The following is a 24,620-nucleotide window of genomic DNA, read 5'->3' on the forward strand; positions in this document are numbered from 1 at the left end:
CGCGCTGTTATTGTTGCTAATGCACTCGCATTGTCGCTTGTTGTTTGTCCATCTAATGGGAATTTTCCACCTCTGTCCCGGTAGCTGGAAGTCAAGCTCAGAGAAGTGATGGCAAATGTGAAGCTCTGGAAGGAATCTAATGTTTCGGCGATGACATTTTTTGACAACGGAGTCTTTCCGGCCGGCGGCAATGTAATCGTTTCCCCTCACATCACTGTAGTCTTTCTGTAACCTTCAACTAGGAAACATTATTTTGGTTCCTGATGTTGTTTTAAAAAAAAAAAAAAAAAAAAAAAAAAAAAAAAAAAAAAAGGTGATTTCATTCCAATCAGATAAAAAAAATAATAATCGAAGGCAAGGGAGCGATAATGACGCGCAAGCGCGCATCAGGCTGGACCGCACAAGCCCGTCAAGTATTAACATTTTGTTTTGATGCTATTCGAAGGGTCTTATTTGGTTACTGATCGGAGGGTGAAAGGCACCTTCGAGGAATCAAAGATAAATTACGTAAGTCACACACCGCAGTCACCTTTTGTGACCAAAATCCTGCACTGCTACTGTCACCTCCGCTTTTGGAACAGATGAGAAGAGAAAGAGAAAGCTGAGACGATTGATACTTCCACGACACGGGTTAATCTGGAGGTCACACGGGATAACTAGCGCAGGTGGTTTGAGGACGGATGCCATCCTTCCACGGTGGCTTGTGGGCAAAGACGAACGTCGCTCCCTCTTGTCTTCTCCAGCCGGGAGCGAGCCGGGGTCGCAAACGAATGCGGTCGCCAGACGCCCGTATTTTACCTTGTCATTAGCAGCAAAGGAAGACGAGGTAATTACCACGCTGGAGCAGCGGCAAATGATGAGAAGGGATTTGAAGTGCCTGTTTGATTTGGTGAAAAACAAATACTAATCATAATAATCACTCATTTTGCTTGAATCCAAACAGACCAAATAGCAAATGGCGCTGCATCCAAAACGGCAAAATACTTGTAGCATCATGATTGTAGGCGCTTGCCAACAACAGATGAGCCATGACAGGAAAACTCTCTAGAAACAATTTCAAGCTGTCCGTCACACAATAAATAAATTCAGATTAGTCTTACGATGAAAAGTCGAATTCAAATGAAAAGTAGAATATATTCCACGCGCTTAACCAGGCAGATATTGTATTTGCAACGAAAAATGACAATAACCGTACTTCCCTCCTGGCGTGCACCACACAACTATAAATATGCCCTCTCGGGACTGCGAAGACCAATACATCTGATTGGACCATTTCATGACATGATTGCTTTCATTTTCATCGACTTGCAAGAGGCATCGCAATTTGAGCGTGGACTGGAAAAGTCCTAGTTTAGCATTGTTGTCCTTTGATGGAGTTGGACTCGTTTGGGGAATAACATTTATATCACACGTTAAAACGATCGCACTGCGCTATATGCTTCGGTGCGCTCAGCAATAAATGTTTCGGTCGAAGCGTTGACACAATACTTCATATCGACCGCAGTTTTCTGCAAACGAGCGGGTTGATATTGAACCCGCTGCGCACAAAATACGCCAGAGGGACAAATTGACCACGGTGCCCCAGCGGCGCCACCTTTTCAATCAGCGTTCCGCGTAATGTTGGCAAAGCTGACGTCTTTCAAGCAAATTACTGACAAGGGATTTAATTAGCGCGCGCACACAGCCACTGATGAAATTGGATTTTATTGCGAGCGAGACAACGGCGGCGGAAGCCGACTATTTGACTTGCTGGCGCGCTAAGCGAGAAAGAGGCGGCGTTACATCAGAGGGAAGCCATCACTCCTGGGTTGTGGGCGAACGTTATGCGTGGCAATGACTTGTGTCACGTCCCATTAAGAATGGTAATGACGGCATTAGGCGGGGACCGCGGGACGTAATTCAAAGATCTGCCGAGTGCGAGTGACAAGGTCATCGCGAATGACAGCGCGCGAGCCTGACTGTCACTTACAAGGAGACGTATGCACTTCTTCTTCGGGATGACTCAAAGTATCGCAAAACTCACGACTTACAAAGCGGCACCGGCCAGCAGCCATCATCGCCAATTGTCCTGTTAACAAATAAATGAACTCGCAAACTCAGCGGACTGATTCCTGTGGACGTTAACAGACGTTCCTCGCAGTTACTGTCGACCAACTGCGTCTCTTTAGGCCTTTTTCAGGGCAGTCACTGAAATACTTTCAGCAATTAGAGCTGCGGTTCTCAATGGTTGTCGTACTGACTGGGACCCTCAATGTTTCTATTGTCTCTCAATCGCAATCCACTTTTGTAAGTTAAGAACGATAAAGAAAATGTATTGTCACACGCGAAGGTCTGCTGTTTGCAGCACGGCACGATCCATATCCCTCACGAGGGCAGCCCCGGAGTCGAATTCGATAGCAGCATCGCAACGCGACCCGAATTTGCCTTTTCGGTCAGAACTACAGATGGGAATTTTGCCTCTTTTCTGTTTCGGCTCTATCGTCTCCCAAGTGGCTCTTCTTTTCTGTTTTTTGGGTTTTGTTTTTGTAGCTTCCATCAATTTACTCTTCCTACATTTAAAAAAAATAAAATAAATGGCATTGACGATACATTTTTATCTAACTTAATTCACATACTCAGAGTGCTACAAAAAATAAACTGTAAAAAAGGTCGTTGAACTATTTGCAGTCGACACGTTCACGAACAGCAGTTTCCCTTGAACTGAGTGGACACGCAGACGCCGCCACACATTTTGGCCAATCACATGCGACTTACAGAAAAAAATCAAATACAATCGGGATCCCGTCGTCCACTTCTACGAATCCATCGCATCGCTCGTCAAAACTAACCGATGCTAACGCGGTAGCAAATTCCTAATTACAGTCAATGAAGATCACATTTATTCCCGAAATATAAAACAATCCAAGTGAACGAATGCGCCTTCTTCTGCCTGGTGACAGTGTTTTCTTACGCCACTGTGCAAACTAGTATATGACACTCCATTCTTAATCTCCAAACGTGTCATGTTAGAACCGTCGTAAACTGACGAGTCCCTGAAAATGTTTATTAGCTGTCTGCGAGCCACCGATAATTAGTCAGTTGAGATTCACTGTTTTAGAGAAATTAACATTTCATTATTCTGAGATGCCATGAAAACATCACGAACGTTTGTTCTACTTAATGAAAGATTTTACATCATCGTCTAACAGCTGGCAACTCAAGTTAGCAAATGTTCTGCACGAGAAGCGAGTTTCTAAATTTGTGCCTTGAGGTAATTGTGTTGTGATTTGTCATTATGTTAAGATTAAACTGCATTGAAAAGGTAGCCCCCCCCCCCCCCCCCAAAAAAAAAAAAAAAAAAAAAAGAATGGCAGGAAAGATCCAAGCAATTAATTCCAACTGGCAGGCGCCTTCTGTGCCTGTGCTTTCAAAGTGTGTGGATTTCGCCGCTTTTCTGACTTATGCTTCTAATTTAGCCGAAAGAGGATCCACAATAAATCCTCATGAGTAAATGTGATCATAAAAGCAATGCGGACTCTGGGATCGTTCATGTCTTGACGAGAAGGAAGCAAACACAATTTCAAGCAGCGGACGCCGTTCAAACCGGAAAAGCCGTACACGACGCCGAGGATAATTCAGAGCGTCTCTACAATGCTGCACATCATCGGAATCCATTTTGTTTGGGGGGAATTCATCTAAATTTGATCTGCGGGGACATTTCGTTCTCCGGCGAGGACACATTTTATTTTGAGTCGCAGTTCTGCGGCAGAGATGTTTTACAGCGTCGCCGGCACGCGATTGATTTCTTTGACTCGGGAGTAACGGCTTCTCCGCGGGAGAGGCATCTTTCCGCTGCGGAACATCTCGCAGCCATTGTTCGCGCTCCCTCGGCTGCGCCACCGCAGCGATCTGTCTAACTTTACTGCAACAACACTTGCTGCTTACATCTGATTGAGTGAGGGTGCAGTTGACCTTCAGCCATTTTGCAGAGACTGTATTAAAAAGGTCCAGCCGCAGCTCGGATTTTATGGCTGAGCCTTTCCAAGGTCCTACTGACCTGACGGATATTACGAGGATAAATCAAACTTTTATGCCAGCACGCTCATCCGGAGAGGGATGAAGGATCGCGGCGTGGTCGGTTTGCTTGAAAGAGTTCGGTTGTTTCTGAATCAAAGGCGGCGTGAGTCGCTTTCACGAGTCGCAATACGGTCGGCGTACGCACGTGCGTGTCAATCGGGCCGCACTCACGAGCACATTAAAGGCCGCAGTTTGACAGTTGCGGCATATTTTGCGTCGTCGTCCGTTGCTTGACGCGTGTGTGACGGCTCGTTTCACGGGGTGAGCGTGAGGACAGCGGTGCACGGCGCTCACAATCCGCGCGCTGACCACGGTCTGGCATTTGTTGGCGGCGAACGTTCGCGGGATGCGGATTGAAGCCACGGCGAGCGCTGACAGCTGGATCGGGCTTTCTTCGCTGGAATTACTGAGGTCAGATCATCTTAATGACGCGCACGCACTCAATGACTTCGGAACGCCGAAAGCCTCTTATTTCGCCTCTCCATCAAAGCATATTGCGCCAGCGGTGCCCAAGCCCCGCAAATTATTCAAGTATGTACGTGTACTTAAATCAGCACTGACGGGTAATGCTCCATTTTATGGCGAGAACGCTGAATAAAGTAGTGAGGTTTTCAAGCTCGATTTGATCTTTCCGGGGAAGCACAGTGGCAAACTGTGTTCCCTCACAGCAAGAAGGTTCTAGGTTCCAATCTCCACTCTGGAGCGAGTATGAGTCTTTGGTCGTCTGTTTCCATGAGTAATCCCGTAGCAAGAAGGTTGGAGTTTCCAAAATCGGATCTCAGTTTGGATCTATTGGTGTTCTGCGTGTTCTCTGCACGTAACCAAAACCATCGACGTGAGTTTCGTGTCGGTTTTTTGTCTTCCACGGGCAGCAGCACATGGATGTGGATGCTTGAGTTTTTCGGTTTTTGTCCAATCAAATTCCAGCTTCGATGTGTTGCCACGTCACTCTGATCCGCCGCGGGCTTCCGATGTAACTTTTACTTGAACAAATCCCACTTCAAATCTGGGCCAGCGAGCTGGCACGCAATAACTGCCGGCATTGTTCCGTCCTCTTATTGGTCGGTCACAGCAACATCGTGAAAGCCAAAGTGCAGTGATCTGCACACATTCATACATTTGAATTTGTATTTTTATGCCCACAATGGGTGATGGAAGAGGACAGATCGATTTGGTCTCTAACATACTTTAAAAAGAATTTTCAAGGCTGACTTTTCCAGAAAAGCAAAACATGACGCCTTGTTCTGTTGCTTTTTTGTGGAGGAATGATGGCTCCTATTTTTGCAAAGCGGTGGTGGGTATTAAGACGGCGATTAAAATTCTAAATTATTAGCGCATTTCTAATTAGTCAGCCAGATGGGCTTTAATACTAATCACACAAGAAAGACATTTTTTCTCAACAGCATTTGATGCGATACATCGCAATATTGGAAAAGAAGAAAGGCGTTGCACGTGACGTTTTTGGTTTGATTTTTCTTCATGATATACTGTGTATGTGTTTCTTTTTCTTTTCCTGCTTTATACCCTGTACTGCTGTAACACTTGCATTTCCTGCCTGGAGACCAATAAAAGATGATCTTATCTTGAATTAGTGTAAACACTGGAGCCATTTATGCCGATGCTTTTCAACGTGCATTATTCATCACAGAACTTCGTCTCGATGTTGGAGTTGTGTGATCATCGGGTACCCATCATCATCATCACCCCGTGACCCTTAACAGAATACGTCGCACAGCTCTGTTCAAATCTCTTTCGTCTCGTACTCAATGGAGTTTTGGGGTTTGAGAAATGAGAGGAAAAAGGCAGCCAACATGATTGCACCTTGCACCAGCCCTCCGTCACTGATTTCTGCCTGTGAGAATTGTCACTCCACCACACTTAGCTTGTCAGATTTCTGAGCGAATAAGGAATAAATGACAAATGAAGATGATTTGTGAAGCGTCTCCATCTGAATAGCTTCTTAAGAGAGCAACCAGAATGTTACAAAACGTTTATTTCATTTCTGACACTCAGCACAAGAGACGAAAGCCGAGATGGCTAATGGTGAGAATTAAATAGCCAAAACAGTGCAGGGTTCTATACAAACTCTATATTGAGCGTAAATTGAACAGCAGCATGGTGTTCCATCTCCCCAAAGTGCATCTTCGACTGTTGCGCGGCCTCGCACGGCAGCGTGCCCCGTGTCTTTTTGCGCTTAATCACAAACCCATTTCTCTTGATACTGGGCCAGACCCCCTGCCCGATGGGACGCCGTGTTACTTTAAAAACCAATAACAGAAAGCCTCTGGCAAGTTTCCACACCATTTCTCATTGTTGCTCATTGTAAACAGTATGATCGGGGACGCTTACAAATGAACATCAGGTTACGAGGACGACAGAGCGACTAAGGCTGTCGACAAGGTCGACATTATGATCATCTTCAGTCCAAGTCGTCGTCTTATGTGAATGAAAGCGCACGGACCAAATTGGCTTTATGTTGCTGCATTGGCTATTATACTGGAATAACTTTACATTACACGAAAGGTTATCAACTATTTCAAGTTGGATTCCCCCGCCCATATAAAATAACAACATACTGTATCGACAGAGCGTGTTGCCGCTGGACTTTCCCAGCATGCCTCGGGGCGTTTTGTAAATAGTGTTAGGAATTACATGTCTATTGTTCACGTGTTTCACTTATTTGTTACGTGTTGTGCTATCGTTTTGGTTGCTCTGTGAGCGGTTGCAGTTCGAGACCAATTTAACTGGGGTGGCATGCAGGCGCACACACGCACGCACACACACACACACACACACACACACACACGGCACCCTAGGACTATCGTCGTTGTCAGAACATTTACCCAACGCTAACTCTGCCAATCAAAACGAGCCCCAAAACAACACGGGTGGATCATTTCAACGTTCTAAAGTTCTGTAGACTAGCATATTATTACAATCCGTACATGAAATATATGAGTTTAGAATACCCAATCACAAGTCATGCCTGTGATTTGAAATGTGTTCACTTACTGACTCTCTCTTGCAGATCTGCAACTGCGACGCCACAAGGCGGCAGCAGTTTCACCAATCCTGCCCCGTACTGCCGTATATAATGCAAATGCCTGAATTCGCCGCTGCCATCAACATCATTTGTTGTGCTGGACTGGCGAGCATAAGTGATGCAACCAAGTATGCGTCGGGTTTTGCCAATATCCCTCCTGGTCGGAATCAAGAAGAAGAGGAAGAAACTCGACTGCGGGGCAGAGCGCACGACAATTTGTCCGAGGCCATTCAAGATGTTCTTTTCCGTTGTGAAGCAGCAGCACTCTCGCTTTAATGAATAAGAGATCAAATATGTGATCGCATCTGCTCCACTGATGATATCGTTCTATCTGCACTGCGCCGCTGTAGTGCACAATGATCCAAAATATTGAATGTGAAATGTCACCAAGATGAACGACTCCATTTCCAGTTAAATGAGGACATTTGCTGCTCATGATGGATGTGTTTATAGTGTGGCAAATGACCTTGACAACAGATGGGGATTACACTTACACTTCTTTTGTGCCTCCGCAGGGCCTCTGTGCAACCGCAGCAAATCAATTCAAAGCCAAAATGAGAGGTAGCGACACGTAAGACAAGCAAAACCCCGGCGGCTTTAGACATCAACTCCCTTCAGCTCACCTCCGGCTGCCTTGAATCGGGCAGATTAAACCATGACAGACAGGTCATGTTTTGCCATGACCCGATGCGTTTATGATTTAAAAGGCATGCGGACGTAACGTAGGTGTTTGTGCAGCCACCATATTTTGATTTGTAGCCATTTCAAAACAACCAGTCGCCTTGAAGGATCACAATGAAGAATTTTATGAAGGGGAAAACGTAGCAAAAGCCGCACGTCGTGATTATGCGGAACGCTGATAACCTGCCGTTGGGGCATCTTATCTCATCTTCTTGACAGCTTTCTGGGACTGCACAAACATTCAAATCCAAAGTATTACACAATGATCAAAACTTTACACTCAAGGAGCGCTTGTCAGCCTGCCACTTTTGTTTTTTGTCAGCCTCCCAACGGTACACACAGTGATTTGCAAAACACTAAACGCACTTCAGAAGTACCTCGTGATGTCACTTCCTTGCAATTCCAAAGCGGTGCCCGTCCAATGAGCACGCCCGTGATCCACCGGCCGCGCCAACACGCGATTGCTTACTTGCGCGCACGCCAATCGGGTTGAAGCGCTAAAAAGAAGCAGCAGGTGACTTCAACCGTCTTTGTGAGGTTCATGAAATTGTTTGGTGAATTTACAGATGATGTATTTGCATTTTCTCTGTGTATTTTACTTACTGTCCTCTGCTCACTGAGATGTAGAATTGCTAAAAGTGTTTTAGGTTAGCAACAGCAGTGTATAAATGGTTCTTCAAACAAAATGAAGTCATGTGAAACGTGCGCGTTTCATATGGTAACGAAATTCATAAATTAGAGCCGAGTCTGTACAAGTGTTTTACTTTTGGGGTGTTCTGCTACTTGTGTGAATTGTGTGCAGTGTTTTGACAAAATGAGCCCTGTTTTCAAAATCGTGTTCAAGCAATGGGGACAAAAAAAAAACCTGTAAAAATAAAGAATCTATCACAAACTTCTCTCATCGGCGTATTTCAACTTTTTCGACCTCACAACGAGCTTGGCTTCGTTATCTACAATTTCTCGACAGCTGAATGTTCCAGGAAAGGTTTGAAACCGAAATGCTGCGATGTGTAACAACCTCCGGGTGTGTGGTTTTTTTTTGGAAACAGGACTTGCTCATTAAAAATCAGTTCGGGTCAAAGCTTCAGCAGGCGGAAATGCTCGCGTTGAAGTTTGTATGTTATCTGTTCAAATCTGCTGCTGTGTTCCATCCTGCCAGGTGTAATTACTCATTTGGAAGTTTGAGGCAATCTGGTGGTTTAGAGCGCTATCCAAATAAACCCCTTTGGTTTAATGAGTGCGGACGTGTTCTGGGACAGTTCCCTCGTCTGAGCTGAAAAAGAGTGAAAGGAACGAGAAAACAACTTTAAATGTGCCGATTGTCACTCTCTGCAAATTGGAGCTCGGATCTACTGTAATGCTCTGCCAATTCGCCGATAACACTGTAATTACTTTCTGCTGTGCCACAAGTTCACACACAAACTCTTTGAAAGGGGAATTCACAGGGTTGATTGGATAAAACACATCACACAACCGAGTCGACTACGAGACACTGTTGTTATGTAGAACGAGGTGTTTCAGGCGCGGATGCCAGGCACAGGAAATAAACAACCTCAAGCCTCACGCTTTCTTGGGAGCGCTTGCCGGGAGACTCATGAGAAGGATTGACAAAAAATAAAATGCTTTTCTAGGCCAGAGTCGATGGGAATTATCGCACAAAGTACCCTCGCCGGTCCCGTCGTACTGTAGTTGTCAGGACGGATTTGTAATGGCTAATTCGTTGCAAAAACAAATTACGAAAATACTCGTAGCACATTTGAAAAAAGACTTCCGGACAGAAGACATCACTACACTGGCTCGAGCTGTGATTGAATTCCCAGTCTACTGTATATGCAGTGGCGGGAATTGCTTTTTTGATCCCCTGCTTCATTTGTTTTTCAAAGATATGAAGAACATCCACGTTTATGGCTGCTTGTTGATTATGGTGATAACCAGGGACCATAACGCATAGACGTCAAACGATATAAAAGTCATCAACTGTGGCGTATTTTAGCGAGAGAAGTATTTGATCGCCGACAACTCAGCCGCAATTGTGGCTCCCACAGACTGGCCGGTTCCTTCCAAACGCGAAAGCACCGTGAGCAAGACCAGGGGCCAGTCCAGGTCCAGTACTTTGGGTGGGCTGAGCCCGGCACCTCATTTCGGAATGTATCCTTCTGAAATTCCATCCAACTTTTTAGACCTTGAATAAGACCATTTGGTGGAGGACCCCAAACAATAACAATCATAATAATAATAATAATATATTATTATTATCTATGTATTCAATAGATTATAAAAGTCTGGTTTCTTGTCAGAAACACCACAGACCCTTTGCAACAGTATGAATACAACAGGAGTACTTCATCTCAGACGAAAAGAATATTAAAAACATGTGGGCGAGTCGCTACAGAAGGAATAAGTTGTTTATAAATTCACCATTTCATTTGAGTCATAGACGACACTGTTGGAAATGTAATGTGTCTATTATAACAACTACGCGAAAAAGAAAGACAGACAAACTCCTCATGCAATAAAGTATTCTCTCACCTGCACCTGGCTGACTTCTTTTAAAAAAAGAGCATCTGTTCAGCTATTGAAAAGCAGACATTTGCAAACAATGTTTCATAAAGTGTCCTGTCGTGAACTAGTATTTAACTAGATTTAGCACATGTACTTATGGCAATGAAAGCGACCTGATACTGCCAGCGTTTTGTTTTTGTTTTTTTACTGAAAATAAACACCCACGCTGCAAAGAGTCAAAATCTTTAAAAAAATAAGACTCAGCACCGTGTTTTTAGGCAATTTTCACTTGTTTCAAACTCATTTTTACTTGAAAACTTTGCCAGGGAAGTAATAATTTCCATATACCACTGGCAATTTTTGGTTTTTATTTTTCACGTGATGCCTCTAATTGTAATTCGTTTTGACTCGAAATAGGGCGGCACGGTGGACGACTGGTTAGCACGTCTGCCTCACAGTTGTGAGGTTGCGGGTTCAAATCTGGCCTCGCCTGTGTGGAGTTTGCATGTTCTCCCACATTCCAAAAACATGCTTCGTGGTAGGTTGATTGAAGACTCTAAATTGCCCGCAGGTGTGAACGTGAGCGCAAATGCTTGTTTGTTTCTATGTGCCCTGCGATTGGCTGGCGACCGGTTCAGGGCGTACACCGCCGCCTGCCCACACTTAGCTGGGTTAGGCTCCAGCACGTCCGCGACCCGTGTGAGGATAAGCGATACAGAAAATGGAGGGATGGATGACTCGAAATAAAATATTCTTGGTAAGATTTTTGAGGTTTTGCAGACCACACGCTTCCAAAACCAAAACACCACGTACGAACACGCCGTATGTTGGCATAAGCTACTTCACGGAGACATTTCATATTGTATCAGATACACTGGGCAAAAAAATATTTGCTCTTCGATTAGCTAGCGATAGCGCCAAGTGCCTAATGAGCTTATCAGCTAATCGCTACGCAGTACGCGCCATTACACGCTCCTGCCCAGTCAGAGCCAAAGACACATCAAATCGAGCAATTCAAGAGGAGGCATTGAAGCATCGCGGTGTGGTCAAGTGTCATTTCATAGATTGCGTCAGGCTTGTAAATCAAGCATTAACTGCGCATTAGCGTTAACACAGCTGCAAATGTGTAGAGCGGTTCTGGCCATATAGATGAAGACTATACACCAGCGCGCTGCAGCAGCCCGGCTAACCGATGTGCCTTTGTGGCAACCATGTTGGGAACGTCGATGTTCCCTTCAAAGACAATGCATGGGCATTAAAATTACATCATAATTAACTCAATTCTCCACCGATTTCTACGAGGTTTACTTTTTCTTTTTTTTTGTCAATGCAAAAGCGTGTACTATCACCACAGCACATTTTCTTCTGGAAAAAAAACCCAAAGCAAAACAAAAAAAAATGTTTTTTGGGTTTTTTTTTCAAATTAATTTGAGGACGAATTCTTAGGGTGCGCTAAGGCAAGTTTAGGGTGGTTTTGAGCCCACCCAAAATAGGGTTGGCCTCGCCACTGGGCAACACTACACATTTGTCTGTCTGGGACAAGATTGCAGACCTGCACAAGCCTGGAATGGGTTACAAAACCATCAGCAAAAGGTTTGTAAGAAGCTGACAATTACTGGCACAGTTATTCGAAATTCAAAGATACACCAAAATGACCACCATGCGCACTCGGTCTGGGGCTCCATGCAAGATATTATTGCCTCGTGGAGTGAAGGTGACCCAGCCTCAAAGTACCCAGCAGGAACTTCAATGATCTGGAGAGGGATAAGCAGTTGAATTGCTTTTTCTCTCTGTGGTTTTAAAATTTTCACTCGTTGTTATAATGCAGGCACGGTGGACGACTGGTTAGAGCGTCAGCCTCACAGTTCTGAGGACCCGGGTTCAATCCCCGGCCCCGCCTGTGTGGAGTGTGCATGTTCTCCCCGTGCCTGCGTAGCTTTTCTCCAGACACTCCGGTTTCCTCCCACATCCCAAAAACATGCATTCATTAGAGACTCTAAATTGCCCGTAGGTGTGCACGTGAGTGCAAATGGTTGTTTGTTTCTATGTGCCCTGCGATTGGCTGGCGACCGGTTCAGGGTGTACCCCGCCTCCTGCCCGATGACAGCTGGGATAGGCTGCGGCACGCCCGCGACCCGCTTGAGGAGAAGCGGCTCAGAAAATGGATGGATGTTATAATGCAGCCATTTGCTAAAATCATTTCGACTTCATTTTTTTCCTCATTAATGTACACACAGCACGCCATGTTGACAGGAAAAAACGGAATTGTTGAACTTTTTGCCGATTTATTAAAAAAGAAAAACTGACATATCCCACAGCCATAAGTAGTCAGACCCTTTGCTCAGTATTTAGTCGAAGCCCCCTTTTGAGCGAATACATCCATGAGTCTTTTTGGGAATGATGATGATGCAACAAGTTTTTCACACCTGGATTTGGGGATCCTCTGCCATTCCTCCTTGCAGATCCTTTCCAGTTCTGTCAGGTTGGATGGTGAACGTTGGTGGGCAGCCATTTTCAGATCTTTCCAGAGATGCTCATTTGGGTTTAAGTCAGGGCTCTGGCTGGGCCATTCGAGAACAGTCACGGAGTTGTTCTGAAGCCACTCCTTCTGTATTTTAGCTGTGTGCTTAGGGTCATTGTCTTGGGTGACAGAAGGAAAGGAGCAATGTGTACGTTTTGTTCAAAACAACTTGTTGACGGAAGGTGCCGTCAAACCGCAGGCAAGACCTTGAACTGACAACAAACGAGGCTCTGCGAATCCAAATGAGTCCTCGCAACCCTCATGTTGTTTCCCTCGCGGGCTGCCGTGTCGATTTGGCGGAGGGCTGCGGCCATATCACACAGTCCATTACAAAGCGCCCTCGGGATATTTTGTCTGCATGTAGGGGTCATAACCTCAAAACAACATCTTCATAAACTTATGGCAGCATCGGCACATTATGGACGTACGGAAATGGGCTCTCATATCTCCGAGCATTGTCCCCATGGTCGGAAAGAAATACGAGCTGGCAAGTCATTGAACGTGTGGACGTTGGCATATTGAGGAGCAAATACAGAAGGCAAATGATGTGAAATATGATTATGTGCTGTTCGAGGGAGCCAAAATCGATGGGAGGAGTTCATTTGTCAGTAGAACGGGCCGTCAATCGATAGCAATGTGCAGTTCATTGGAATGGAGCTTTGAAAAATGTAAATACAAAAATGTCCATTTCATTAAATGTTTGTAATTAATGACTTAAATAACAGCATGCTTTAATTCTATTGGCCTGCAGAGAATTTGCACAATTAGACCCTGCTGAATTACGATCAGCGGACATTTGAGATTGCTGCAGGCTCTTTCCTCTCCATTTCAGTAACTGGTTGACAATAGCGAGCTCATATTTGTCCAATATATGAGTGTATTAATAATAGATACGCACTTCTATATCGGTTGTCGCTTCCTTCTGGTCATGATGGGAGATAATGAAAAGAGTAAAGAGGCCCATTGGCAATTTCTCCTCAAAGTCCCGTCTTGCAGCTGTCTGAAGCCTTTTTGAGATTCCAGACAGAAGATGCCATGACGGTGTAAAATTCATTTTTCAGTCCCCCGAAGAAATACTGCAGCTTTTGTAACATTTCGTGGAATGACGCACTTGGCTTCAAATGCAGCAAACTTCTCTTTCAAGTTTACAGCACTTCAATACTTTGGGGTGAGCTTGAATGTTCCCGAAAAGCAATATCAAAAATTAGATAGCACGGTAAGACGTGTACAGTATATTTAGACTTTCGAGAAGAAATAAAGCCTGCCATGTCACTCTTTGCAGGCGCTCTAAGTGGGATGATTGTGGACAGAGTTCAACAAAGTTTAGGGCGACAAGTATTATGTCCATTTGACATGAAATCAAGGCGATTTAGGGCAAGCGCAAGATGCTTAGAAGCTTTCATTGTGACTAGGGTCAACGCAATTAGCCCGACGCCAATGAGTCCAGTGCCCTTGGGTCAAGCGACGTTGTCTCCGAGTGGATTTTGTGGTTGAGTGTCAGGGAAGGGAGGTCAAGCACCAGTACAGGATGTAGCGCAATTAATCAGAATTGTGGTCAGCCATCAAATCAAATATATTTATGGATTTACAAATGAACTGATCCACATGACTTGACCTTATAAGACAGTCCACATGTTGTAATAATCCTAATTAAAATCTGCTTGATGGACTCAAGACCGCTGTATCAAGCTGCACAGTGACCTTTTTTTTTTTTTTAATTCCTTGAGTAGCAACTCGATTTCTACATTCAACGAGAAAAGCTTCATGACTGTCAAATGCGAACCATCAGAGACTTATGTACGTCCGCAAAGTCTCGTTCAAGAGAGAACAGGTAAACAAACATATCGCCTCATGCCCAACAGGCTCAACATCTGGACAAACAGCAGCAACCTAGTCAGCCTCAAAAATAGCACGACTGCAAATGCATGTTGCCACACTGACTGGCATTGTTCCCTTCATACGTGATACTGTTTGCTCACCGTTGGCCTCCACCACAACGAATAGCAGCAGAACAGAAACAGCAGCCATAGACGCTGTAATATGTCCCACCTGTCCAGAATCCCTGCAAAACTGAAAAAAAAAAACATCAGTACGGACTTTGTATTCGTCTGCAAGCTCTTTACATTCATTTGTCTTCTAAACAGAAGTTATTTTGGGATCCGAAGCCAATCAGGATGTGCTGACATATTGTAACTTGCGATTAGTGAATGAATAACAAAACACAGCCAATTTTGGAATGATTTTGGTCCAATCAGTTTGACAAACATAATATCTTGTTGACTGTAGCGGTCATGGGTCATGCAAATGGCCTCCATTTGCATGACCCTAAAAATTCGATAACTGGGAGTAATCAGATAATTGTAATTGTTGGATTTGATGTCTTTACATGCACAGAAATGCTATTATTGTATATAAAAAAAAACTGCTTCAAAAAATCTAAGGAGCGGTGACTTTAATTACGGCAACAAGCACTTCATTAGCAAACGGCTGTTACACTGATAAAAACGTGTCAGCAGCCATGCCTGCCATGACAGTTTATATTCTAAAATACCAAAAGTAGTAGTAAGACAGTATGTATTCAAGTTAACATGCAGATGGGAAAAAAAATAATAATAATAATAATAACAACAACAAGGTCTACAAATGAGAATGAGGACAAGGATTTTAAACAGAAGAGTGAATGGTTGTTGTCGTTATTGTTTTGAATTGTGACCTCCGCACAAAGCTGAAATTATAGCAACCTTGATGTTGCACATTTTCATTTCATTTCATATGAAATTTTCGATTCGTGTCTTTTGCCCCGTATACGGTGTGGCTACGTTACTTCCACTTTGGAGATGTAAAACAACAACAACAGCAACAAAAGTTTCAGGTTTACGAGTACACGTGCACAAATAAATCGGTGTTGGGCAGAAACCTAACTGTTCTTTTGGTTTCTCATAACCAAATAACAGCTGTTATCTAATAAATCGTGAATTGTTGCATAATGCTGTATACATAATCACTTGAATAATATGATGACTCCAGTTTAACAAATAAATTTGGATTGGAATGATATTGAATCCACGAGGAAAAATGTTTGAAAAAGATGAACTATGAAGAGATAAAGTTTTTGTCGCATGTTGAGATATTAAATACTGTTACAAACACAAACACGAATGACATCCAAATACAGTAAATTGCGCTCTGAGGCAACCGAGCAACGGATAACTGAATTCATTGTATTCCATCTGAGATTTTTCCAATATGCAAAAAATTAGCAGGGGCGCACTCGGGGGGGGAAAGTGGTCCGGGAATCATGGACAGACTGGCCCAGTTCATGCGCGCCAGCCGGCAACAGAAATGTCATGTAACCCGATGATTTAAAAAAATAATAATAATTTGATGCTCTTTTGGACCATAATTCATGGAGTAGTTAATAACCTTAAAACCCTAAAACTACAAATATAAAGATTTCGATTTAGCCATATGACCACGGGTGAGTTTCAAACGAATTGATAGAATGTAAACATTATCATGAAATTTCAAGATACATATGCTATGGATTAGCCAGCAAGTGCGGTATTTTTCAAATTTAACAATCACAATCAGAATCAGAATCATCTTTATTTGCCAAGTATGTCCAAAAAACACACAAGGAATTTGTCTCCGGTAGTTGGAGCCGCTCTAGTACGACAACAGACAGTCACTTGACAGAGAACACTTTGGAGACACAAAGACATTGACACAAAAACAGTCACTGGGCAATAAAGGGAAAGCTAGTTATCTGGTAATGCCGGTACAAATTATTTTGGGGTTTTTTGTTGTTGTTTTTTACAATTGTCCAAAAGGATGTAGAGTCCTCAAGCACTTAGAGCAGTTTGAATGACTAATTTAGCAACAATCCGGTGCAATGTTCACTGTGCAAAGGGGGCCGAGAATGTATGCATTTTAAAGTGACTAGTAGTGCAATAATCTGGGACAATGTCGATTGTGCAAATGTTGCAGATACTCCTCAGTCAGTGTGCATGTGGTGCAGATGCTACTCTGGCATGAGTGGCCAGTATTGGTCAACAACAGATATGCAAATCGTACAGCGTGGCAAGACTACTACAGTGACTGCATGAGTAATATATAATTGGCCTGGCAGAAATGTGACAACAAACTCAAGACAAAAAAAAATTTATTGGTTAGCTGTTTAAGAAGTTGATTGCAAGAGGGAAGAAGCTGTTGGAATGTCTGCTAGTTCTAGTTTGCATTGATCCGAGAGGATCTTGTCTTAGTTCTGGCAGCGTGCAAGTCCTCAAGGGTGGGTAGGGGGTTACCGAACAATCTTTTCAGCAATTTTGATTGTCCGTTGCAGTCGGAGTTTGTCCTTTTTTTTGTGGCATCACCAAACCAGACTGTGATGGAAGAACACAGGACTGATTCGATGACCGCTGTGTAGAACTGCCTCAGCAGCTCCCGTGGCATTCCGTGCTTTCTCAGAAGCCGCAGGAAGTACATCCTCTGCTGGGCCTTTTTGGGGACGGAGTTGATGTTGATCGCCCACTTCAGCTCCTGAGAGACTGTAATTCCCAGGAACTTGAAGGTCTCAACGGTTGACACAAGGCAGTTGGACAGTGCGAGGGGCAACTGTGGCGAGGGATGCCTCATGAAGTTCACGATCATCTCTACAGTCTTGAGCGTGTTCAGCTCCAGGTTGTGTCGGCCGCACCGCAGCTTCTGTTCGCTCGGTAGGCAAACTGCAGGGGGTCCAGCAGGGGACCTGTGACACTGTTGAGGTGGTCCAGCACGAGACGTTCAAAGGACTTCATGACCGCAGATGTCAGGGCGACAAGGCTGTAGTTATTTAGACCCGAGATTGTGGGTTTCTTGGGGACTGGAAGGATGGTGGAGCGTTTGAAACAGGATGGTACTTCAACTACTCTGATGAAGATCTGTGTGAAGGCTGGAGCGAGTTGGTCCACGCAGAGTTTGAGGCAGGATGGGGACACATGGTCTGGGCCTGCCGCTTTGTTAATCTTTTGTTGTTTGAAGATGTGTCTCACATCCTGTTCGGGGATGGTCAACGCAGAAGTCAGAGATCTTTTCCAGGGGCGTTGTTCTGAACCAAGTGGAGGAGAGCCCAGTGCTGAACCATTTCCGACCTTATTGTTTGACTTTGTATTTTCGAATAAACTGTTAAACTTTTCTTCCGGCCTAATTGAAGTTTTACCTCGACCAGAATAAAAGAACCGGGCAATAGAGGTTTGTACGGCCGGCAGGTTATACCCGGGTCGCTACTTTTCTTTGTTCGCTTTTCTTTTCTTTTTTTTCTTTTTTTTGTCCTGTTCGGCTGTTAGGTCAACCAGAATGGAAAATCTGTATCCCTTTCATGCCGGAACAGTTTTACTGTGTCACAGTGGAGTTTTTAAGCTTCCGCTGTGGTATTATAATTGAGATTTATTGAGAATCAGACTTGATCAGTCGAACAGAACAAAGTTTCTAGAAGGGAGAGAGAAACAAAGACACAAGACGAACCACTAGTTGTAAACAGGATGAGAGAAGTAAATCATTACATTATCTACAACAATGAAAAATTAAATGAGTGTTGCATGGGGCTGTAGTCCTACACCCTGTGAGGGAAGGACAGGACAAGATAGAACAGGACAAGGACAGGAGAAGAAGCATGCAGGACAAGGGTCATGAACCCGGCTGTACAACTGTACAACAAGTGTGGTGGAATTAGTTATGTAAATTACAAAATGTCTACAGGACGAGAGTATAAGTGAGGGGATACACAAGCGATTTGCATATTCCTGAGTTATTTGTCGCAGTAAGTGCGTGACCCCACACCCAATGAAAGAGTCCGAGGGCTGTGTGTCTGCGGATACGTGAAAGTGAATTGATACCGTTTTACATGAACAAAGACTGTCAGAATTATCCTGCTTGTCCATAATTATCCAATTATGCTAATTGCTGTGGCCGCACCGTGGTGGCTGAGGACCCCACCCAGGGGCGGGATCAGGCCCAGGGGCACACCTGAGAGCAGCGCGCCGGACGGGACACGTCCCACACCGAGGGACCCAGGGCGGTTTAGTGTTTAAAGTTGGGAGCATTTAGGCCTCCCTCCTGTTTACTTTTCTGAAGAGTAGATAGACTGCTTCTATTTTTATTACAGCAGAATCTAAGGTTTGAAACCATTTAAATGTGGTCTTAAATGGAATCATTGAAAATAAATAATTTATTTGAGGTAAGGTTTTCATTTTTATTGTAGCTATTCTTCCCAGTAATGACATAGGCAAGTTATTCCAGTGTCTTAAATCAGATGAGATTTTCTTTTTCAGAAGTGGTGTGTCATTTAGATTGGTTAGCTCTGTGAGTTTTGACGAAATATTGATACCTAAATACTTAATGTTTCCTATAGGAATAGGGTACTCTGGGATTTGATCTGCAGGAGTCCATGAGTTTGTTGTTATTGGGAGTATTGTTGCTTTTGTCCAGTTAATAGAGTAGTCTGATATTTGTGAAATTTTTTTAATGAGATTGAAAACTGCGAGAGAATACTTGGGTTCCTGTAAGTAAAGAAGAATATCATCAGCATATAGATTGATTTTGTGTTCTTTTACTAGTGAGCAGATACCTTTATTATTAGAATTCTGACGTTCGATGAATATTACATTGGTGAGAGTGGACATCCTTGTCTGGTTCCTCTTTGTAATGTAAAACATCGTGAGGAAATCCTATTTGTGGTGACTGTCGCTTTCTGCGAATTGTATAATGTTGCTATCCAATGTATAAATGAATTTCCAAAGCCAAATTTGCGAAGTACTGCAAACAGGAAACCCCAGTTAACTTTATCGAAAGCTTTCTCTGCGTCAAGTGAGATGATGATCACGTTTAGATTTTTACGCTGTGACATGCATATTAAATTCAACAGACGTCTGACATTATTTGTGGAACTTCTACCTTTAATGAAGCCTGTCTGGACATAGTGGATTATCGACGGAAGTACCTTTTCAAGTCTCGCTGTGAGGGCTTTCTAATCTTGATATCTACATTAATCAGTGATAAGGGCCGATAATTCGCCAGGAAAGTGGGGTCTTTATCTAGGTTTAGTAATAACTTAATTGAAGCTGCGTTCATATGGCTACTAACTCTACCGTTATCCTTTATCTCATTGACTGTAGAGGCGCTAGTATTGGCCAAAAATGTTTAATGAATTCAACAGGGATTCCGTCCGGGCCAGGCGCCCGTCCCGGTTGCATATTTTTTAATGCGTTATGTAATTCTGTCTTGGTTAAAGGAATATCAAGGCTGTCTTTAATTTGTGTATTTAATTGAGGGATGTTTAGATCCTTAATAAAAGTTTCAATTTCTTTTTGAACTGGGTTGTTCGAAGATGCGTATAAGCTGCTATAAAAAAAAAAAAAATTATTCATTTATTTCTAGCGGTGACTGTGTACAGTTGCCGTTTGAATCTTGAATAGCTGTAATTAATTATTTTTCTTTATTACACTGAAGTTGGTTCGCAAGGAATTTTCCTGATTTATTATTGTACTCAAAGTTAGTGTATCTTAACTGTTGTTTTAGACAATCTGTTCTTTTTGATAAAATAATGTTTAACTGATGTTTTGCCTTTTGTAGTTGGTTTCTAAGCGCATCTATCGGATTAATTGCATATTCTTCCGTGAGGTTTTTTTTTTTTTTTTTTTGCGTTACAGGTCCCCTGCTGGACCCCCTTTTTTTTTTTCCTCAATTCCATTTTCCAATTTGTGTTCTTGTTTTTTCTTATCCAAAGAATATGAAATGATTCAGCCTCTCAAAACAGCTTTCCCGGTTTCCCACAACAGAGATTGTTCTCTATTCCTAACCGAAGGCGTCACATCCCCCAACGTCACTTCCGATTTCCGGTCAAGATTTCTGGCAACAACATAACTTCCGACAACAACCGGTGGTGACACATCCGCTAACGGCACGTCCGCCAATGTCACTTCCGGTTTCCGGTTCAGATTCCCAGCAACAATCATGTCACCTCCAGTCTACGTCCGGCAACAATGTCACTTCCGGCAACAAACAATGACGCCGCATTTCCCTACAACCAATGATGACGTCAATTCCGACACCTTCCCGACAACCAATGATGCCGTCACTTCCGGCACCTTCCCGAAACGTCCGGTCTATTTCCAGCAACTAACAAAGCCGTCACTTTCGGCACACTTCCAGCCATCCATCATTTTGACAAGAGCTGGATCGTATTTTTTTTTTTTTAACTACATCTCTTACAATCGTGAGTACGCGATAATGTACATAATGTGAGCATACATGCGCTATATTCATGTTTGTATTTGCATTGTTGGACAAAGCGTTCCATAATTGCAAGCTGACGGGAAACGGGAAATGTCCCACCGTGTTTTTTGCTCCCAGCTGAAGAAATTGGGTGGGATGGTTGTGTTTAAAATGGGTTTTGTCACTTTGAGGTTTTAACTTGTGTCGTCTTTGTTGCGACTTCATCCAAATTTGACATACTGGCTCGTTGGTGTTAGCGGGATGGCCGCGTTCATCCGGCTTGAATCCAAAATGTTTGGCTTTGGAAAGAATTCCATTTATGCCGCTCAATTTTCTGTAACTGCAGTTGCCGGCTCGCCGTCAGAAAACGTAGCTTTTTGTACGCTAGTGCCCGCATTTCATACGCACGCGCGCACACGAACACGGCCAATCAGACGGAGGGTCCCCGCTCTTCACTGCCTCTGATTTGTTTAGAGACCACGATGGAACCCATCGTGTGTCTGATTTCGAGTCGCGGAAATTGTTTTTTCTTACTCATATGATTTGTCAACTGTACACACCCTCTGTCCCAACCCGCTTCCATTTGCTTCTTCGTCTTGTGGCTGGACCTGCCCACCGATGGCCGACGGGCCGGCCTCCCCGTACGCCAGTCCGCCCTTGACAATGACTGACGTAATTTATAAAATACAGTTGGGGCTGGAGCCTTAGTTCATGAAACCTGAGGCAAAGTCGCAAAAGGCAATCAATATTCGACATTGTTATTCACTACCGACTGTCCATAAAAGTGCATAGCATTTGTTTTGCTTCCGAACGTTAGAAGACAATGTTAGATTAAGAAAACACATCCCTATTGTTATTTTTAGTGGTGTGAAAAGGAAATTCAGGGGTGCTTGAGCATCAGAACAGATGGCGCAAACTTCCTGTTTAATTAACGCCAGCAAGGAGTCAAAGTCAAAGGTGTGGAGCAAACGTTCTCCCACTTGGCAACTTGTTTGTTTGGAAAAGTAGTAAACACTCCAGAAAGTCTAAATCAGAACTGCTTTCCCCTGATGACAGACAGAGCCAAACATGAAATGCGCACGGGTCCGGTATGTGCTTTGTTTTCATCATCAAATTCGGTCGTTGTGTTCAGGGAGGCACATTGGGTTGATTCCATTTTTTTCCCTTCTTGAGGTCAAGTTCTCAATTCAACATTTAGCCGTTTTCAAGCTAATTGGATGCGGATAACTGGAGTTATGTTGCATAATCTCTTAGATGCTTGAGTCCTCCGCGGCCAGTTGGAAGAGCTCGGTAGGAAGCTTTTGTACGTAACACATCAGAGGCTCCACTGAAAAAACACTGAAACCACCATCGTTCAACTTTGAGTAACTCAACTAAATGCCACTGATCCACATACGGTAAATCAGAATCAGAATCAGAATCAGAATCAACTTTATTTGCCAAGTATGTCCAAAACACACAAGGAATTTGTCTCCGGTAGTTGGAGCCGCTCTAGTACAACAAACAGTCAATTTACAGAACACTTTGGGGACATAAAGACATTGACAAAAAACAATTGTGCAAAAAGATGCAGAGTCCTCTAGCACTTAGAGCAGTTCGAACGACTAATATTGCAATAGTCCGGTGCAATGACCATTGTGCAAAGGGCGCTGAGACTTCAAGGAGTATATGCGGTTTAAAGTGACGAGTAGTGCGATCATCTGGGACAATGTCGGTTGTGCAAATGTTACAGATACTCCTCAATCAGTGTGCAAATGGAGCAGATGCTACTCTGGCATGAGTGGCCAGTATATGCAAATAGTGCAGCATGGCGAGACAACTACAGTGAGTGCACAAGTAATACATAATTGGCCCCACAGAAATGTGACAACGAACTCAAGTCAAAAAATTGCCAGCTTGTTGTAATGGAATTATAGGTTAGGTGTTTAAGAAGTTGATCGCAAGAGGGAAGAAGCTGTTGGAATGTCTACTAGTTCTAGTTTGCGTTGATCGGTAGCGCCTACCTGAGGGAAGGAGCTGGAAGAGCTGGTGACCGGGGTGCAGACGGTCCGAGAGGATTTTGCACGCCCTTGTCTTAGTTCTGGCAGCGTGCAAGTCCTCAATGGTGGGTAGGGGGGTACCGACAATCCTTTCAGCAGTTTTGATTGTCCGTTGCAGTCGGAGTTTGTCCTTTTTTGTAGCAGCACCAAACCAGACTGTGATGGAAGAACACAGGACCGATTCGATGACCGCTGTGTAGAACTGTCTCAGCAGCTCCGGCGGCAGGCCGTGCTTTCTCAGAAGCCGCAGGAAGTACATCCTCTGCTGGGCCTTTTTGAGGACGGAGTTGATGTTGTTCGCCCACTTCAGGTCCTGAGAGATTGTAATTCCCAGGAACTCGAAGGTCTCGACGGTTGACACAAGGCAGCTGGACAACGTGAGGGGCAGCTGTGGCGAAGGATGCCTCCTGAAGTCCACGATCATCTCTACCGTCTTGAGCGTGTTCAGCTCCAGGTTGTGTCGCCCGCACCACAGCTCCAGCCGCTCCGCTTCCTGTCGATATGCAGACTCGTCACCGTCCTTGATGAGGCCGATGACAGTGGTGTCATCTGCAAACTTCAGGAGCTTGACAGTCGGGTTCGCTGAGGTGCAGTCGTTCGTGTAGAGAGAGAAGAGCAGCGGAGAGAGGACACAACCTTGGGGCGCCCCAGTGCTGATGCTGCGTGTGGATGAGGTGGCCTCCCCCAGCCTGACCTGCTGTGTCCTGCCCGTCAGAAAGCTGTAAATCCACTGGCAGATGGCAGGTGAGACGCTGAGCTGGAGAAGCTTGGTTGAAAGGAGTTCAGGGATGATGGTGTTGAACGCTGAGCTGAAGTCCACGAAAAGGATCCTCGCGTAGGTCCCTGCACTGTCGAGGTGTTCTAGGATGAAGTGCAGTCCCATGTTGACTGCATCATCCGCAGACCTGTTCGCTTGGTAGGCAAACTGCAGGGGGTCCAGCAGGGGACCTGTGACACTCTTGAGGTGGTCCAGCACGAGACGTTCAAAGGACTTCATGACCACAGATGTCAAAGCGACAGGCCTGTAGTCATTCAGACTAGAGATTGCAGGTTTCTTGGGGACTGGAATGATGGTGGAGCGTTTGAAGCAGGATGGAACTTCGCACATTTCCAAAGATCTGTTAAAGATCTGAGTGAAGACTGGAGCGAGCTGGTCCGCGCAGACTTTGAGGCAGGATGGGGACACATGGTCCGGTCCTGTTGCTTTGTTAATCTTCTGTTGTTTGAAGATGCGTCTCACATCCTGTTCATGGATGGTTAACGCAGAAGTCAGAGGTGTGGTTGTGGTCGCGGGTGCGGCCGGGTGGGTGTGTGGAGTGAAACTGTCCTTTTCAAATCTGCAATAGAAGGTATTCAAGTCGTTGGCTAGTGTGCTATTGTTCTCAGCTTGGGGGGATCGTCGCTTGTAATTAGTCAGCGATTGGAATGCACGCCAGACTGATTTCGAGTCGTTCGCGCTAAACTGTTTTTCCAACTTTGCTGCATAGATCCTCTTTGCAATGTTAATTTCTTTAGTAAGCTGGTTTCT

The sequence above is a fragment of the Phycodurus eques genome, chromosome 1, assembly GCF_024500275.1.
Source record: "Phycodurus eques isolate BA_2022a chromosome 1, UOR_Pequ_1.1, whole genome shotgun sequence".
Taxonomy (NCBI): domain Eukaryota; kingdom Metazoa; phylum Chordata; class Actinopteri; order Syngnathiformes; family Syngnathidae; genus Phycodurus; species Phycodurus eques.